Source organism: Periplaneta americana, chromosome 13 (genome assembly GCF_040183065.1).
Source record: "Periplaneta americana isolate PAMFEO1 chromosome 13, P.americana_PAMFEO1_priV1, whole genome shotgun sequence".
In the NCBI taxonomy this organism is placed as follows: domain Eukaryota; kingdom Metazoa; phylum Arthropoda; class Insecta; order Blattodea; family Blattidae; genus Periplaneta; species Periplaneta americana.
In genome coordinates this window covers 138,686,619-138,706,362 of record NC_091129.1, presented here as the reverse complement: position 1 = coordinate 138,706,362, position 19,744 = coordinate 138,686,619, and the positions used below count along the sequence as shown (strand labels likewise).

Sequence of the window (19,744 nt, the reverse complement as noted above, 5' to 3'; positions counted from 1 at the left end):
CGTTATCAACTCTCCGTTATATTACTGGTGTTTTATAGTACAAAATATATAATTACGTGAACTCAGAAAGTAGTATACCAACTTGCGGGAAGTGAGAGCGAGATATTATACACTTGGACGCGCATTTCTGCTAATCTGAAACGAACACTTAATAATAATAAACGTTTTCATAGTTCTTACCAACAACTTCTGGTGTGCGCCTACATCATTTCAACCTACGAGCACGTCTCCCAAACCCCATGTCCCGACCGTTTTGCAGCTGACCTGGGAATCTCATACCTCTACCGGAGTAATCTCGAGGAGGCTGGCGCCCAAATTAATCAGTGTATATAATTAATTATTGACATCGACGTGCCATCCTCGAGATACTTTCCATATTTCGGAGCTGGCAGCCGAGGGCGACGACGACTGTTACAACATGTACACACGTACATACGTACTTACATACATACATACGTAAGTGTTCTGCCCAAGGGCAGGTCTTTCACTGCAAACCCAGCATTCTCCAATCCCTTGAGCTATACATTATATGTGCAATTGTTGTAGTCTAAGAGTCCCTTATTTTTCCAGTGCGTGTACAGACTTGCATAGTGATTGCTGTTTTTGTAATGATAGTCCGATTATGTGAACAAAAATGTCTGCAGTTGTGCTAACTGAACATGAATTACATAGATTTGTGAATGAGACAAACGATGATGTCACAGATGATTCTGTCAATGATCCTGACTTTCATTATTCAAGTGAAGATGATCTTGTATCTGTTGGAAGTAAGGATCTATCATCAGCTAACGAAAGTGTTGGTAGTGTATATAAGCCGCGTAATGGTACAGAAGTTATGTTGTAAATGATTCCGATTGAGACGAACAGAGAAATGACACGAGTGTTAGAAGTAAAAGATGAAACTTTCGAACTCATTATATCTCAGTAAATGAGAGCTTATTTGGGTCTATGAAATTAGCCAGTGTGTACAGATCTACTGGAGAATCACTTCAAGAACTGTGGGACAATATGAATGGTACTCTTTTCCGTGTAACACTATCACTTCAGTTTTTCCATACTATTAGCAGATTTCTCAGGTTTGACAACAAATCAGACCGACCAGTTAGATGACATCATGATAAATTGGCTGCTATTATATCTTTTTTTTTTACATGTTTGTGGGACAAATGCCAAAAATATTCTTGTCCTACCAAGATGTCATAGTAGATGAGCAGTTGGTGCCATTTCGAGACAAATGTCCCTTCCGCCAGTAGACACCTTCAAAACCCAGGGGGAAGTATGGTATAAAATTGCGATGTGAAAACAACATAATATACGTTTGTGCAGCAGAAGTGTGCAAAGGAAAGCCAGAAAGTGGACCACGAGAAACAAACTAGGCAGAGATGTTTGTAGCATTGAAAAGACTGATCGAAACATCACCACTGACAATTTTTTCACCGGCTATATTTTGACCGAGTAACTTCTGAAGAGGAATCTAACGTTGGTCAGAACTCTGAGAAAAAACAAACCACAAGATATGCAGCTAAACTGTACGAGACCAGTGTGTTCAACCATTTTCGGATTTCAGCTCAACGTAACTATGAGGTCGTATGTGTCTTAGAAGAATAAATCAGTTGTTTTTGCTCTCCACAATGCATCACGATTGCAGTCTATTTTCAGAAGAGCACAGAAAGCCTGAAATAATATTACATTACAAAAAAACAAAGGGAGGAATTGACACCACAGATAAACGTGTCAGCAACTACTCTTGCAAAACGAGTACCAAAAGATGGTCTGTTTGTGTGTTTCATAATGTACTCGATATTGCAGGAATAAACGATTATATATTACATGTTCATGTGAATAGCGAGTACAATCCAAATAAATTGTACAGACGAAGATTGTTCCTGAAAAAAACACAAGGAATGCGAGAAGAAAGGATGACAAGAAGCCTGCCTCAGAAGATAGAACTAAGTTTGAAAAATGTTCCAGGAACGAGTTCAGGAGAAAGTGCAAGGAAAAAAGTCACTGTAAGGAATGAAGACCAAAGAAAGACCAAAAGACTGCCAAAAATGCAAAGGTGCAAAGCGTTCCTCTGCCAAGATCATGCAAACATTTAGGCCTATTGCAACACTTTTATAGATTAAATTGGTAATTAGTTTGTGTTCACACATTGGTAAATAAGATATTACCTGCTTTTTTTTTTTAACCAAGGCTTAAATAAAGGAAGACGTTTTACTATTATATCCATTTTTTTAACTCTGGGTCAAACTGACCCATGCACAACATGTGTGACAAACTTTCGAACATAATAGGAAGCTTAAAGTGCGCTTAAATTCGACAGGCTCATGTCAGTAGATATACTGGCATGTAAAAAACTCCTGCGGGACAAAATTCTGGCACACCGGCGACGCTGATTTAACCTCTGCAGTTGCGAGCATCGTTAAATAAACCATAATTATTTTTTTAAATTATGTGCTCATTCATTGTTGGTGGTAGCGCTATAAACCGTGGGCTCTTCACTACATTCATGGTAACTCATGCGACCAGAATTGAGGGACAGAGATGAGGCCTATGTGGAAAGGTAAAGGGGGGTCATGTAAGCTGTAGTGGAGTTCGTAGATGGCACGCAGAGAGATTTGTAACGCACGCATACCATTCCAATGGGCTCACCAGGCCATGGATAAATATATATATTTATCCATGACCAGGCCATGTGAGAAGACTGCTACGTGTTTTCTTCTGACTGTGGCGTTCTTTATTGTAAGCTCTATAGTGCGGTTCTTAAATTAATTTTTAATTAGATTGTATATATTTTTAGGGCAATTCTTTTCCAATTGGGTACCGAAGGCACCGGTTATATCCAAGGATAGTATTAGACTAGTTACGAGTTGGTCCGTAAGCTAAGAGGCAGAATGACAAAAAACAAAGAACAGACGACTCCAATATTTTACAATAAGCATGTCACGGCCTCTTTGACTATAACTTTAGGCATGGGTAACCACAATGGCAACTATAACAATCTCGACGGCAGTGAATGTAAATACCGCGCAAATTAAAAAATAAACAGTATTGTTGTGTCTAAACTTTTACAATGGGGAAGAGAGAAGAGCAACGAAAACTAAAATTGTGCATTTTAAACAAAATTAAATGAAAAACACATTAACTAATGACACAATTAATGATTGAAAAGAAATATGGGAATGACTTCAGAATACCGCGTAAGTAGATATGTTGTTTTTCATTGTTTAATCATTATTTATTTTTGGTGCAAGGGACATATTTTTTATGTACTGGTACTTATTTTTTATCTACTCTTGTGCCATCAATAAAAAACATGTTTTTTAGTTATTTTTAATTTGCACAGTCTTTGTACATAAGTATACTTACGCGGTATTCCGAAGTATAGCGGAAATATATAAATATGAAAAATCAATTGAGACAAAATCACAGAACAAAGTTTGGACATATTTCAGAGATGTTTGGTGGCGGAATACAAAAATGGCATTAGTGGTAGCGTAAGAAGTAAGTCTTATTATGAATATTATATAGTTATATACTTTCTGTCATCGAGGAGGAGGCCTTTTAAATCTTCTTCTTGTGAAGAATCCAAAACTAGATACATAATTAATCATGATTTAGTTTACTATTACTGACTGCAGTCAAACTAACCTCACAATCTCAGTGGGAGCACGGATATTAATAAGAGTCCGTCGCATTCAAGTTTTTTAAAAATACCCGCTTATGAAGGAAGTGACTGGAACTACCATCAAACCCCCATTTATTAATAATTTAAAAAAGTGTTATCGTATTTCTTTATTGCACTAGGTATGACTTTATTTTATAAAACTCATATAGGCCTATGTTCAACTGCTATAACAAACAATTTCTGTAATTCTACCTTTACCATTTTTTCTGTAATAGTAAATTGATTCTTCTTTGGGGTAGACTTAACAATTTTTAACTTCTACAATTTTGTTATAAATACGGAATGTGTCAAAATTTCTACTTCTATACCCTTTTATCAAATAAACGTATCGGTGTTTGGTTAGTTTGAGATTCACTATCAATGCCAGATCTTCTTCTGGATCATATGAACGAACGAGAAATAGATGTAGGCATACCGGTCGGCCTACTTCTTTTCAGTGGTCGAATTTTACGTGGAGTTCCTATTGTTGTTGTCTTAATAACAGAGAAGACATTTCATTTGCCTCCCTTCACAAAAAGTATCTGCGTTGCACAAGCTAGTTCTTCTGAACTAGGCGAAGAAACTAATTCTCTGGATTGTCTTTGTTTCGACCTCGTACTTGCTGTAATGAAAATGCTTTCTTGGCCTGCCACGACTTTTTCCAAGGGTACGTTTTCTCTAAATTTTCATTACTAACACGATGGGAACCGAATTTACTCGTAATTAGTAGCTTGCTATGTTAAAGTTCATTTCGTTAAAAAATACTCATATTCTTTATCCTCTTACTCTCCAACGATAAAGTAGAGCCCGGACGAGAAGTTATGGCATCAGCGCGAGGGACGCATTTTAGTTCGTTTGCTTGGACTCGCCCTCACACTCAACTGGAGGGGTGTTGGGTTAGTTGGTTACTGGCATTCCGAGTGTTCAGATCGTTCTGCTACTACCGCTATTGCTAATACTGAAAACATTGTCCTTCTGAGCGCCCTCATTATGGCATTGTCTAAGGTGTGAAATCATAGAGTAGTTCATAGTCAACATGAAATAGCATACAATGTATGGAAATTCATGTCAGAAGAGGCTGTAAACGGAATACCAATTCCATTGAAAAGCGTGTGTGCAAGAGTACTGGCTGCCACTGGTATTTCAAAGCGAACCTTGGCAGAATCAGGAAAGAAGGGGAAAATATTGAGGCAGGAACAGTAGATTCTTCCTCCAGTCCGGAAAAGTCACAGCCGAAGAAGAGATTGTTGCAGCTGTAGACAGTTTTGATGAGGAAGTCATAAGAAGACTCATCTATAATCTCTACGCTACGCATAAGCAGAGGCCGACTCTGCAATCGCTTCTTCCAAAAATTGATATCAGTGCCTGATTATGTGAAGAAAGTTGAGAACAATTACACTGAAAGTGAGCACGTGATGGACAGTATTTTGGAGAACATTTCCATAATCTTAGGGACATCTGATTCCAGCACAGATCAGTCGTCTGATTCGGACGGAGAATAAGAATATAAAGATGGAATAGCGGGCGTATTTCCATTAGGTACCTTCGGACTCTGAGTAGGAAAGTGGTGATACAAAGGTAAGTCTAATGTTTTTGGAAAGAGATGAAACGCATATGCCTGCCGCTCTGAGCTTGAGAACCGTAACCCAAACAACCCCCACTCCTCTACCCTGCTGGCCGGCAATTTAAAACTTCGCGCAGGTTGGTGCCATAACATCTCGTCTCAGCTCTATCTTATGGGAAAAACGTAATATTTTAGTTACTATTGCATCTTTTGGGCACTCTGGAAGCTTATGTAATACCGGTACGTAGTTAATAAGCTGTCACTTTGCATTCGCTGAATTCTCCGGAAGCAGACTCGGTTCTCAGATAGGCCTATTCAAATAATTGCAATCGAAAAAAATTGCACTACTGCACCTGGAAAGAATAGTACGCATAATTTACTACTTCAGCAAATCTATGTACCCTAAGACTTCTTTCAAATAGGAATAAATACTGGAGGAAGTGAAAAAAAAAAAAAAATTGGAACGGAACAAATGGTGTTTTTTCTTTCTTTACCTTAACCAAGTCTGCACTCAATATTTAAATTTATATTTTGTTCTTTGTCTATTCATGCTCATTTGACGTGCTATAATAACATTAAATATAACAGAAACATAGTTTTACATACCTATCTTAAGAAGTAATTGAGATGTTGATACAAAATTTGAAGGAAATCGACCACATACAACAGAATTACAGCACAAAGAAAATGGCAGACTCGCTGCACTTGCTGATAAGAATGCTGGGTAGTCGAAATGTGGTCTGTTACCAGCCACTTATCTTGCTCCACAGTCTACTATATACAGTCACGAAGCTCAATACGTAGTAAATATGCATCCATAGATAGTTGCTAACCACTAGGATCGCTAATATCGCCTCACTACAGACAATGCGAAATAGTGCCAGCACAGTCTATTGTTCCTAGCACCCTCACAACTCAAGCGTCGTGACTTTATATACTAGACTGTGCCTTGCCTTGCATCCGCTGATTAAAGTCATCAATTGAGGGTTACTCAGTTATATAGGAAAAATAATTTAAGGGGTTTATTTCATTTTCTGAAATGGGTTTTCTATTTTTATCCTCCTAAATATAGGGATTTTGGACCATTGTGTCACGTCGGGAATCGAACCACTGGCAGCTTAGTTGGAAAGCTTATACGTTATCCAAAAATTCATAGTCGCGAAACTAAGATTCATATTAAATACAAATTATAACTGTATGTTACAACTTTTGGAAGTACTCAATAGAAGGTTATATGCAGGCTTCGAGACATTGGACCCGATACAATAAGTTTACTCTGCTTGTACTATAGGTTGTTGACTCGCTGCAGGTATTGAAAGATAGAGATGTGTTGAGGTAACAACGTTGCTATTTAGAGTAGAATCCGGTAGTATGGAGAAACACACACATATGTACATTCTGAAAGTAGCCTAAATATACATTACACAATGACAATGTCAAGAGAATATGAAAAGCATTTATTCTCCTGTCCTTTATAAGCATTCGCGATTATGCAAATCTAGTCTTTCAGGTGAAGTTTCCTGTAAAGCAGATTTGAATAATTTCAAGGGAAAAATTGTTCCGGGGCCGGGTATCGATCCCGGGACCTCTGGTTGAACGTACCAGCGCTCTCCCAACTGAGCTACCCGGGAACTCCACCCGACACCGTCTCAACTTTTCCCTTTATATCCACACAACTCGCGTGGGCTGACGAAACGCCAGAGACCCACATTGAGTGCACACAAACTCTGTGTGACTTGGAATTGTGGTGACCTGAAAGACTAGATTTGCATAATATATACGTCACTGTGTACGTTAACAGAAAACCACAATTCCAAGTCACACAGAGTTTGTGTGCACTCGATGTGGGTCTCTGGCGTTTCGTCAGCCCACGCGAGTTGTGTGGATATAAAGGGAAAAGTTGAGACGGTGTCGGGTGGAGTTCCCGGGTAGCTCAGTTGGGAGAGCGCTGGTACGTTCAACCAGAGGTCCCGGGATCGATACCCGGCCCCAGAACAATTTTTCCCTTGAAATTATTCATTCGAGATTAATTTATAGACAGTGTTAATGGTGAAAATAAACATGTATAAATTTTAATATCTTCATCTATCCTATTGGTCGTATTTAGAAATTGCAGTTACAGTACCGAATTGCAATGTACTTCAAGATACATTTTCAGTGTCTCAAACGTAAATCTTTTTCGGTTATCTACCAAACACAGTTTGTACTGTGAAAAGCTGCGCTCTACGTCGCATGATAGGAGCAAAACGAAAAAACCTAACATCATTGCAGTCTCTAAGAGACAGTCCTTTATTCTCGGGTGATTCTATGTCTACTAATTTGCAATATTTGTTCAATATCCGCTATTTTTACATAAAATTGATTTCCACGTCTGTTTCATACCTTCAATAACCGGTGTAGGCCTACTTAATATCTCATTAATTCTCTGTGTCATTTCTACAATTAATTTGAGGGCTTCCGGCATCTCTTGCTCTGACTTTTCTAACCGTGTAATAGTTTCAGACACAATTTGAAAATAGGTTTGTATGAAAACCAAATTATTCGTCAGAACTTTCAAATCTAGAACGTTTTTCTTTCCGTGTTTGTTGGCATTCATTCTACAGTACCCCCACCCACTGTAGCCTACGCTTTACCACTATACTCAGTACGCCGTTATGCGGATATTGCTCTATTGGGTCCGAAGTCTCGAAGCCTGGTTATATGTATAAGATACTGAGGAAATTGGCTCATGCGTCCGTGGTTCGATTCCCGGACCAACCAGCCTGACTGTGGTTTATCCTTGATTTTCCACAGTTACTTAGGCAAATACCGGATTGGAATTTTCATTGCCATGGTCCATTTTCCCTTCCCCTCCCATGTAGAAAAATAATTTAGATGTATATAATATCATTCATCGTAATCATCTCTTTCAATAGACATATTCAGGTCAAGACGCTTCTCTTCATCCGCTTAAGGGAGAGGCGTCCTCTCCGCAACCGTTCCTGGGTTCCCAAACTTCCGCAATATCTCTGCGAGGATTCATTCCTTAAGAGCACTTCCAAGGGCCGCGGCCGGTGGTCTGGTACACCCACATCCTCATTCATCCCATACAATTCGGGGTGCACAATAGGCCTCAGTATGGCCGACGTGCAAAGAATCTTCCTAACCCGCTCGTAGCCAGCGTGACCTAACCTATGTAAAAGATTCTTTAACCTAAATACCAGGGCCAGTCAGAATGTAAAGTCTTCTATTTTTTTCTCTCTTTTAGTTTACAAGAAAATTAAATTAAATTTACATATAGTAACAGCCACAACAATCACAAATAATTTGTCACTTTTCCAGATACAGTAATCTCCGTCTTTTCCCACAGTTTTTGTCCATCTTCAAATAAGAGCATGTATTCAAGAACGGTAAAAAATCACGATTGTTCTTCCTCAGCCATTGGCGCACGGAAATTTTCAGGGTCTGCTCATCTTCAAAGTGATGCCCACGATAAGCTTAATTTAGTGGACTGAACAGATGGAAGTCTGATGGTGCTAGGTCAGAGCTGTACGGTCGGTGAGCTAAAACGTCCCAACCAATTTCCGCAATATCGCTAGTGGTATATTGACTGGTGTGTTGTCTTGCACTGTCGTGCAAAAGATGAACATCCTCCGTAGCGTTTTATGGGCGAACTCGCCAAAGAAGTGCTTTAAGATTCTTGAGGGTTTCCACATATTAGATAGAATTTGTTGTGCGCCCCTGCTACAAAAAATTAAACAGAATCACACCCTCCGCATCCCAAAAGACTGTAGCAATAACATTTCCTGTAAATCGCGCAGTTCTTAATTTTTTCTTTTCGGCGACATTGTGTGATACCATTTCAACGACTGCCTCTTTAACTCAGGTTAAAAAAAATGAACTCAAGTCTCATCTCACCATTTTCGCCAAGAATTCCTCCACCTCCCCACTGAAGCCCTACAACAGATCGTAGGCTACTGCTTTCCTTGCCTCTTTATTCTGGTGGATCAACATTTTTGGTAGCTATCTAGAGTGCACAAAATTTTAGAGTAGCCCGGTTTATCAATAATGGCCATCACACTGTCTTTACCGATGAAGAGCATGCGACACAATTCACCTGTTGATTACTTGGAGATCATCATTAATGTTCTCGTCGACTCGCTGGATGTTGCGTGGAGTCACTGCAGTCGCCGGCCGACCCCTTCGCTTTTTATCAACCAACAGTGTTTCCTCTTCAGCTTCTGTAAAGCTATGAAACACGGTCGACCATGTATGAACCCATCGTCTAACAGTGCTGACATCCACTGTTGCATCTCGATAAACCATGTTGAGCCTTTCATGCATGCGAATGGGTGTTTCCCTTCCGCATTCAGAAATTGTATCACAGTACCTCGATGGCAGCCACTTTATAAACTGATGCAGTGCTGCCATCTGTTGACTTTGAAAGGTGTTACGGCTGGCGCCAGCGTTTTTGGCGTGTGTCCTAGATACATAGTTCCCAGTTTGTGAGCATGTTGCTAGTGCAGCTGAGAATGATACCACTTCCTATACACGTCACATCAGCCATTTGCCAAACACAGTTGACAGACTGACTGCTACAAAGGTAAAATACTCGTACTTAACGTTCCCATTACTTATTTCACACGCCAAAAACGGTGACGCGGACTGTACTACAGTGAACAGCAAATAAACTTACAAATTGTCGTATTAAGTTTTTTTTTCCTTTCCAGTACCTGGGAACGCAGTAAAAGCCCAAATTTAACTGCGGAATTTGGCGACTGCAATAACAATACAGGGCGGGTAATCGTAACGTCGCAAATAACCCACATCTAATCAATAATATTATTCTCTCACATCCGCGTCAAAAACTTTCATTTGAGTGTTCATATAAAATCCTTCTCAACTATAGCCGAACATAGGAATACCTTAAATACTTTTTATATCTACAATAATTTGAACACAAATCAACAGTCAATGTAATACAAAAATTTTCTCTTATTATTCAATAATAATATTTTACATAATATCAACAAAGATAAAATAGATAAAAATGCGAACATGAAATAATTTTACAGTACAATTTTATCTGTGACTTTCTCACAGTCACTACTTCTCTCTTAAACGTACAGACGCCGTCTCGCGCTTAATGTTATGGCCGCCGTCAGTTAATCGTACAGACGCCGTCTCTATCTTAATGTTATTGCCAACGTCATTTAATCGTACAGACGCCGTCTTTCTATTGATGTTATTGCCGCCATAACTTAATCATACAGACGCCGTCTCTCTCAATGTTTTAGCTGTCGTCACTTAATGGTACAGACTCCGTCTCTCTCTTAATGTTATTGCCACCGTCACTTAATCGTACAGACGCCGTCTTTCTTTTAGTATGTTTGACGCCGTCACTTAATCGTACAGACGCCGTCTCAACGTTTTTGCTGCCGTCACTTAATGGTACACACGACGTCTCTCTCTTGATGTTATCGCCGCCATCACTTAATCATACAGACGCCGCCTCTCTATTAACGTTATTGCTGCCGCCACTTAATTGTACAGACGCCGTCTCTCTCTTAATGTTATTGCTACCGTCACTTAATCGTACAGACGCCGTCTCTCTTTTACTGCTATTGACGCTGTTACTTAATGGTACAGACGATGTCTCCCTCTTGATGTTATTGCCGCCGTCACTTAATCATACAGACGCCGTCTTTCTCTTGATGTTATTGCCGCCGTCACTTAATCATACAGACGCCGTCTCTCTCTTGATGTTATTGCCGCCAACACTTAATCATACAGACGCCGTCTCTATCTTCATGTTATTACTGCCGCCAATTAATCGTACTGCCGCCGTCTCTCTCTTAATGTTATTGCCGCCGTCAATTAATCGTACTGCTGTCGTCTCTCTCTTAATGTTATTGCCGCCGCCACTTAATCGTACTGCCGCCGTCCCTCTCTTCATGTTATTGCCGCCGCCACTTAATCGTTCTGTCGCCGTCTCTCTCTTAATTGTTATTGCCGCCGCCACTTAATCGTACTGGCGCCGTCTCTTTCTTAATGTTATTGCCGCCGCTACTTTATCGTACTGCCGCCGTCTCCCTTTTAATGTTATTGCCGCCGTCACTTAATCGTACTGCCGCCGTCTCTCTCTTAATGTTATTGCCGCCGTCAATTAATCGTACTGGCGCCGTCTCTCTCTTAATGTTATTTCCGCCGCCACTTAATCGTACTGGCGCCCTCTCTCTCTTAATGTTATTGCCGCCGCCACTTAATCGTACAGCCGCCGTCTCTCCCTTAATGTTATTGCCGCCGCCACTTAATCGTACAGCCGCCGTCTCTCTCTTAATATTATTGCCGCCGCCACTTAATCGTACTGCCGCCGTCTCTCTCTTAATGCTATTACCGCCGCCACTTAATCGTACTGCCGCCGTCTCTCTCTTAATCTTATTGCCGCCGCCACTTAATCGCACTGCCGCCGTCTCTCTCTTAATGTTATTGCCGCCGCCACTTAATCGTACTGCCGCCGTCTCTCTCTTAATGTTATTGCCGCCGCCACTTAATCGTACTGCCGCCGTCTATCTCTTAATGTTATTGCCGCCGCCACTTAATCGTACTGCCGCCGTCTCTCTCTTAATGCTATTACCGCCGCCACTTAATCGTACTGCCGCCGTCTCTCTCTTAATCTTATTGCCGCCGCCACTTAATCGCACTGCCGCCGTCTCTCTCTTAATGTTATTGCCGCCGCCACTTAATCGTACTGCCGCCGTCTATCTCTTAATGTTATTGCCGCCGCCACTTAATCGTACTGCCGCCGTCTATCTCTTAATGTTATTGCCGCCGCCACTTAATCGTACTGCCGCCGTCTCTCTTTCAATGTTATTGCGCCGCCACTTAATCGTACTAGCACCGTCTCTCTCTTAATGTTATTGCCGCCGTCACTTAATTGTACAGACGCCGTCTCCCTCTTAACGTTATTGCTGCCGCCACGTAATCGTACAGACGCCATCACTCTCTTAATGTTATTGCCGCCGTCACTTAATCGTACAGACGCCGTCTCCCTCTTAACGTTATTGCTGCCGTCACTTAAGCGTACAGACGCCATCTCTCTCTTAATGTTATTGACGCCGTCACTTAATTGTACAGACGCCGTCTCCCTCTTAACGTTATTGCTGCCGCCACTTAATCGTGCAGACGCCATCTCTCTCTTAATGTTATTGACGCCGTCACTTAATCGTACAGACGCCGTCTCCCTCTTAACGTTATTGCTGCCGCCACTTAATCGTACAGACACCATATATCTCTTAATGTTACTGCCGCCGTCACTTAATCGTACAGACGCCTACTCTCTCTTAATGTTATTGCTGCCGCCACTTAATCGTACAGACGCCATTTCTTTCTTAATGCTACTGCCGCCGTCACTTAATCGTACAGACGCCTTCTCTCTCTTAATGTTACTGCCGCCGTCACTTAATCGTATTTTCGCTGTATGTCTATTTATGTTATTGGTTCCATTACTTAACAGTATTTCCGCCATCTCTCTCCTTATGTCATTGATTGTGTCACTTAATCGTATTTTCTCTGTATGTCTATTTATGTTATTGGTTCCATTACTTAACAGTATTTCCGCCATCTCTCTCCTTATGTCATTGATTGTGTCACTTAATCGTATTTTCTCTGTATGTCTATTTATGTTATTGGTTCCATTACTTAACAGTATTTCTGCCATCTCTCTCCTTATGTCATTGATTGTGTCACTTAATCGTATTTTCTCTGTATGTCTATTTATGTTATTGGTTCCATTACTTAACAGCATTTCCGCCATCTCTCTCCTTATGTCATTGATTGTGTCACTTAATCGTATTTTCTCTGTATGTCTATTTATGTTATTGGTTCCATTACTTAACAGTATTTCCGCCATCTCTCTCCTTATGTCATTGATTGTGTCACTTAATCGTATTTTCGCTGTATGTCTATTTATGTTATTGGTTCCATTACTTAACAGTATTTCCGCCATCTCTCTCCTTATGTCATTGATTGTGTCACTTAATCGTATTTTCTCTGTATGTCTATTTATGTTATTGGTTCCATTACTTAACAGTATTTCCGCCATCTCTCTCCTTATGTCATTGATTGTGTCACTTAATCGTATTTTCTCTGTATGTCTATTTATGTTATTGGTTCCATTACTTAACAGCATTTCCGCCATCTCTCTCCTTATGTCATTGATTGTGTCACTTAATCGTATTTTCTCTGTATGTCTATTTATGTTATTGGTTCCATTACTTAACAGTATTTCCGCCATCTCTCTCCTTATGTCATTGATTGTGTCACTTAATCGTATTTTCGCTGTATGTCTATTTATGTTATTGGTTCCATTACTTAACAGTATTTCCGCCATCTCTCTCCTTATGTCATTGATTGTGTCACTTAATCGTATTTTCTCTGTATGTCTATTTATGTTATTGGTTCCATTACTTAACAGTATTTCCGCCATCTCTCTCCTTATGTCATTGATTGTGTCACTTAATCGTATTTTCTCTGTATGTCTATTTATGTTATTGGTTCCATTACTTAACAGTATATCCGCCATCTCTCTCCTTATGTCATTGATTGTGTCACTTAATCGTATTTTCGCTGTATGTCTATTTATGTTATTGGTTCCATTACTTAACAATATTTCTGCCATCTCTCTCCTTATGTCATTGATTGTGTCACTTAATCGTATTTTCTCTGTATGTCTATTTATGTTATTGGTTCCATTACTTAACAGTATTTCCGCCATCTCTCTCCTTATGTCATTGATTGTGTCACTTAATCGTATTTTCTCTGTATGTCTATTTATGTTATTGGTTCCATTACTTAACAGTATTTCCGCCATCTCTCTCCTTATGTCATTGATTGTGTCACTTAATCGTATTTTCGCTGTATGTCTCTTTATGTTATTGGTTCCATTACTTAACAGTATTTCCGCCATCTCTCTCTTTATGTCATTGGTTGTGTCACTTCGTCGTATTTTCGCTGTGTGTCTCTTTATGTTATTGGTTCCATTACTTAACAGTATTTCCGCCATCTCTCTCTTTATGTCATTGGTTGTGTCACTTAATCGTATTTTCGCATCTGTCTCTTTATGCGTACGTCAGCCTTCAGTATGTACAGCATCGACTCATTTTTCCTAATTCATCAGTAGTACTCGTCAAAGGTGACGTGCGTATCCCAGTGACGGTTGACAAAGAATGAGCAGGCATTGTTTCGCAGCACAAGACTTTCAGCTTGGCTCCCTGCTGCGAACAATCGGGTTGTATATATGTGGTTTGCATTGCCGGCAGAGATTGCGTTATTACATACCCATATTCTCCCATATATTTGTGTCTGTATGGGCTACTTTTGATTAATATTATTATGCACACTATGTGTCTTAGTGAAACTTACAGCAGAATCCGTATAGGCCAGTTTCTATCTGATGCTTTTCCAATTCACTGCGGGCTAAAGCAGAGAGATGCACTGTCACCTTTACTTTTTAACTTCGCTCTAGAATATGCCATTATGAAAGTTCAGGATAACACAGAGGGTTTGGAATTGAATGGGTTACATCAGCTTCTTGTCTATGCGGATGACGTGAATATCTTAGGAGAAAACCCACAAATGATTAGGGGAAACGCGGAAATTCTAGTTGAAGCAAGTAAAGCGATTGGGTTGGAAGTAAATCCCGAAAAGACTAAGTATATGATTATGTCTCGTGACCAGAATATAGTATGAAATAGAACTATAAAAATTGGAGATTTATCCTTCGAAGAGGTGGAAAAATTCAAATATCTTGGAGCAACAGTAACAAACATAAATGACACTCGGGAGGAAATTAAACGCAGAATAAATATGGGAAATGCCTGTTATTATTCGGTTGCGAAGCTTTTGTCATCTAGTCTTCTGTCAAAAAATCTGAAAACTAGAATTTATAAAACAGTTATATTACCGGTTGTTCTTTATGGTTGTGAAACTTGGACTCTCACTTTGAGAGAGGAACAGAGATTAAGAGTTTTTGAGAATAAGGTTCTTAGGAAAATATTTGGGGCTAAGAGGGATGAAGTTACAGGAGAATGGAGAAAGTTACACAACACAGAGCTGCACGCATTGTATACTTCACCTGACATAATTAGGACCATAAAATCCAGACGTTTGAGATAGGCAGGACATGTAGCACGTATGGGCGAATCCAGAAATGCATATAGAGTGTTAGTTAGGAGGCTGGAGGGCAAAAGACCTTTGGGGTGGCCGAGACGTAGATGGGAGGATAATATTAAAATGGATATGAGGGAGGTAGGATATGATGGTAGAGACTGGATTAATCTTGCTCAGGATAGGGACCAATGGCGGGCTTATGTGAGGGCGGCAATGAACATCCGGGTTCCTTAAAAGCCAGTAAGTAAGTAAGTATGCACATTATTAGGCTATATTTTCATTTCATAATTAGTTCTGATCTGTGTTATAGAATTATTAAAATAATATTCATGTGCATTCACACATTCCCGACGACTTTCTGAAGAAATTGCTATCCATACACAAATCTCCTATGTATTTCGGTAATGTTCGCTATTTCTTTTCTCACATGTCCCTACATTCGTCTATAATAGAGATGTTGAAGTACCTGTATTACGTGCTCATATTACAAGCAATACAAATTCACTTTTTACCATGATAAAGTAGAATCATCGCTTTTAAGGAAATGTTGTACGCGTTCTTGCGTAACACCATTTCATTGAGACGCTAAATAATCTGTAATGTTGACACGTCATCGTAAAACAACGCCAACACGCAGTTGAGGCGCTTTGACATCCCTAGTCTATAGTGTGGAGGTTAGACTTGTATATCTTCAGTTTCTATTTACTCAATTTTTAGGATTTTTTAGAACGTGAAAACAAATTTGTTTATTTGCTCTTCTAAATGCAAATGTAACATCTCTTTGAATAAAACGACATTGTCAGTTTTTATGGATGACTGTGATATAAATTTGAATGGGCAAGATAAATATCGCATATGTTATTAGAATACGAATATTAAAAGCATAATCTTTTCTCATTATATATATGTTTAAATATCAGTGTGAGATATGGGTTTTTAGGTTTTTACGGTGATTCTGGGTAAGTACAGATTAGCCGGGGTAACGATCCCCGCGGAGTAGTCTACCTCATGATTTTACTAATATTATTAACATAAATTTACAAATTACTAATATTAATAATTTCTGCTAATAGAAGCATTTGAAATGTGGATATGGAAATGAATGAAACGTGTGAAATGGACAGACAGAATAAGAAACGATGCTGTGTTGGAAAGGGTGGGTGAAGAAAGAATAATCCTGAAACTGATTTGAAGAGAAAAAGGAATTGGCTGGGTCACTAGTTGAGAAGAAACTGCCTACTGAAGGATGCACTGGAAGGAATGGTGAACGGGAGAAGAAGATATCAGATGATAGAAGACATTAAGGTTTATGGATCATATGAGGGGACAAAGAGAAAGGCAAAAAATAGGAAAAATTGGAGATTGCTGCGTTTGCAGTGAATGACCTTCCCTTGGGCACAACTCTGAACGAATAAATCATTTCTATTGAATAATACCCAAAAGTTTACCAATATTATTAGTGATTTTCGCTAGAAAAATGTTACAAATTACAAGCGCAGAGAACCTGAGACATGTCGCGACCTCTACAGATAGAGTGCTCGTGATCTACTACGCAGGTTACCAACGTGGTATCAATATTGGAAACGTAAGTCAAGTGATTTTCGAATGCTGAAGTCAATTCTGTAGTATTTTTATACGCAGATTCGTGGTTGTGGTTACTCGGAATTATTTTATTTTATTTTATTTTAAATCCACCACCAACAGAAGCAGGCTTCCAATTACAGGTGGCTTACACAGATGTATACACAAAATACATAATAAGAGAGAAAAAAAAACAACAGAACAAACAACACAAACAAAAGAAAGAAAATACATGATGGTAATAGATGCTAGAATATTATAATATTACAGTTAATATAGTGCCAAATGTCAATATAATGATGCAAAATTATTTAAAAAACTTGAGTAAAAACATTATAAAACACTTCTTCATAATTTAAATATCTAAGGAAATACAATGCTTTTTAATATTGTATGAAATTTTTCAATTGTTAAACTGAAATCCAATTGAGAATCACAGTTTAAAGACAGAGAGTTGTAAGTATTACACATAACAAACAATGGAGAGTTCTGGAAGAAAACAGTTCTAGGAATAGGAATAATAAAAGGTTGCCTATGACGTAATTCTGTTCTTTTTACATTGAACTGAAGGAATTTAAGAAAATCACAGTTATTCAATATACCATTAACAGTCTTATAGAGTAAAATTTGGCTATTTATTAATCGTCGAGATTTTAAAGTTTTATAATTAAATTCAAAAAGTAACTGATTATATGAAATTTGCTTGTCATAAGACGATACGTGATATTTTTAAAAATATAAATAACGTAAAAATCTTTTCTGTATCCTTTCTATTTGCATCTGATGGGACTGGAACTGAGGTGACCATATTACAGACGCATACTCTAGCTTACTTCTAACCATAGTTTTATAGAGAGTATCAATAGTATTTATATTTTTTAATTCTTTTGTATTTCTGATTATAAATCCTAATTTTCTATATGCATCAATTACCACATGATTTAAGTGCATTTTAAAACATAAGTTGTGTGTAAAATAAATACCCAAATCCTTAAATGATTCTACTCTAGGTAACTTCACACCATTAATTTCATACGAATTTTGAGGAACTGTCTTATTTTTAGAATATGTCATAAAGCAACATTTATTAAGATTTAACAGAAGAAAATTATCGATACTCCATCTATATAGTCTGTCCAAATCATGCTGTAGATCAAAAACGTCTTGTTGTTTGTCAATGACTTTATACAGTTTAACATCATCAGCATATAGTAAACATTTAGTGTGCAAAATCTGTTTAGGTAAGTCATTGATATAAAGTAAAAAGAACAAGGGACCAAGATTAGATCAATTACCAACAATTACTAGTTAATATACTAATATTATTCTAATATGGCAGGCAGATAAGTGCACCATATTATATTAGAAAAGTAAGCTAAATAAGCTAATGGGTTCATACCTGTGACATTTTTTTTAGTTGGTTATTAACGACGCTGTATCAACTACGAGGTTATTTAGCGTCGATGAGATTGGTGATAGCGAGATGGCATTTGGTGAGATGAGGCCGAGGATTCGCCATAGATTACCTCGCATTCACCATACGGTAAAACCTCGGAAAAAACCCAACCAAGTAACCAGCCCAAGCGGGTATCGAACTCGCGCCGAGCGCAACTTCAGACTGGCAAGCAAGCGCCTTAACCGACTGATCCACGCATATATTTCCTGATAAAGCACATGCGAATGTAAGGTGTGCCCCAAACTCGAAGATGTACACGCAGTGAGCAAGGTGTCTATTATTGCATTAGACAGACTGCATATCACGTACCGCTAGCTATTGTGCAGAACGAAACGGCATTTATCAACAGAAATTGGGAATGTTATGATGGCATTAAAAAAATAGGATTTAAATTCTGATTTTTATGTTTTATGGAGGGAGTAATATATAACTCCAGGATACTGAACTGATTCTTTATTTTTTCAACAGCTCGAAGACTGATTGGAACCTCACATTGACACCAATAATCCATCACTCATGAGGCAACTAAGCCTGGAGATAATGGGGTAAGTTGGCCAGTTCCTTTCCCCCTCCATTGCATAGTACTGACTAGTAACATACTCGCATTTTATTAATCAGACTTAAAATTTCAGGTTTTCATGATGACGGGATTATGATGAAGAGCTTGACTGCAGGTTGAAAACTCACAACCCCCAATGCTTCTCCACAACTTATCTGGATTAGATTCTGCCAGCAACAGGAGTTCTTCAACATATTCGTTCTTCATTTAAACGTGTGAGTATTTGCTGGTTAAATAGACAGTTAGTTGTATTCCATGTTCTTGAAGCTACCAAATAACACAATAATTACCTGTGAAGTAGTTATGGGTTATTTATGTTTTGTCTCGCATGCCAGTACAACTTTGGGAGAATTATTATTGTTTCTTGTTTATATTGAAAGGTTGTCCCTGAGAATAATATTTTAACATGCTGGTGGTCTCAAATAATTAGAAATGATGCAGCATTAGCGGTTTCTGCCCTGGTTATAAGTTTGCGCAACTACCACTTTTATTATATTGCATGAATTGAATCGGGATTCAATTGTCACTTCTCCTAATATCATTTCAAATACACGTACTTCTTTCTGAGAATGATCTGTTTAAGCTCTCAGGAATCAACAGTGACACAACTCCATTTCTGTTCAGTCCACCAAGATGTGGCAATTCCATTCCCAACCGTCGACCTGGTTGGCGAGTTGGTATAGCACTGGCCTTCTATGCCCAAGATTGCGGGTTGGATCCCAGGCCAGGTCGATGGCATTTAAATGTACTTAAATGCGACAGGCTCAT

At 38.8% G+C, this 19,744-nt stretch overlaps 1 long non-coding RNA gene across 1 annotated transcript in view; it reads left to right on the top strand.

Moving 5' to 3' along the window:
- LOC138712493 (uncharacterized) overlaps positions 1–19,193 on the top strand; it is a 35,845-nt gene extending 16,652 nt beyond the window's left edge. Inside the window, exons 2-3 of the long non-coding RNA XR_011335724.1 lie at positions 18,886–18,962; positions 19,050–19,193. This is a non-coding gene — a long non-coding RNA (uncharacterized lncRNA). The remainder of the gene's footprint in view (positions 1–18,885; positions 18,963–19,049) is intronic.
- Positions 19,194–19,744: the final 551 nt, after the last annotated feature.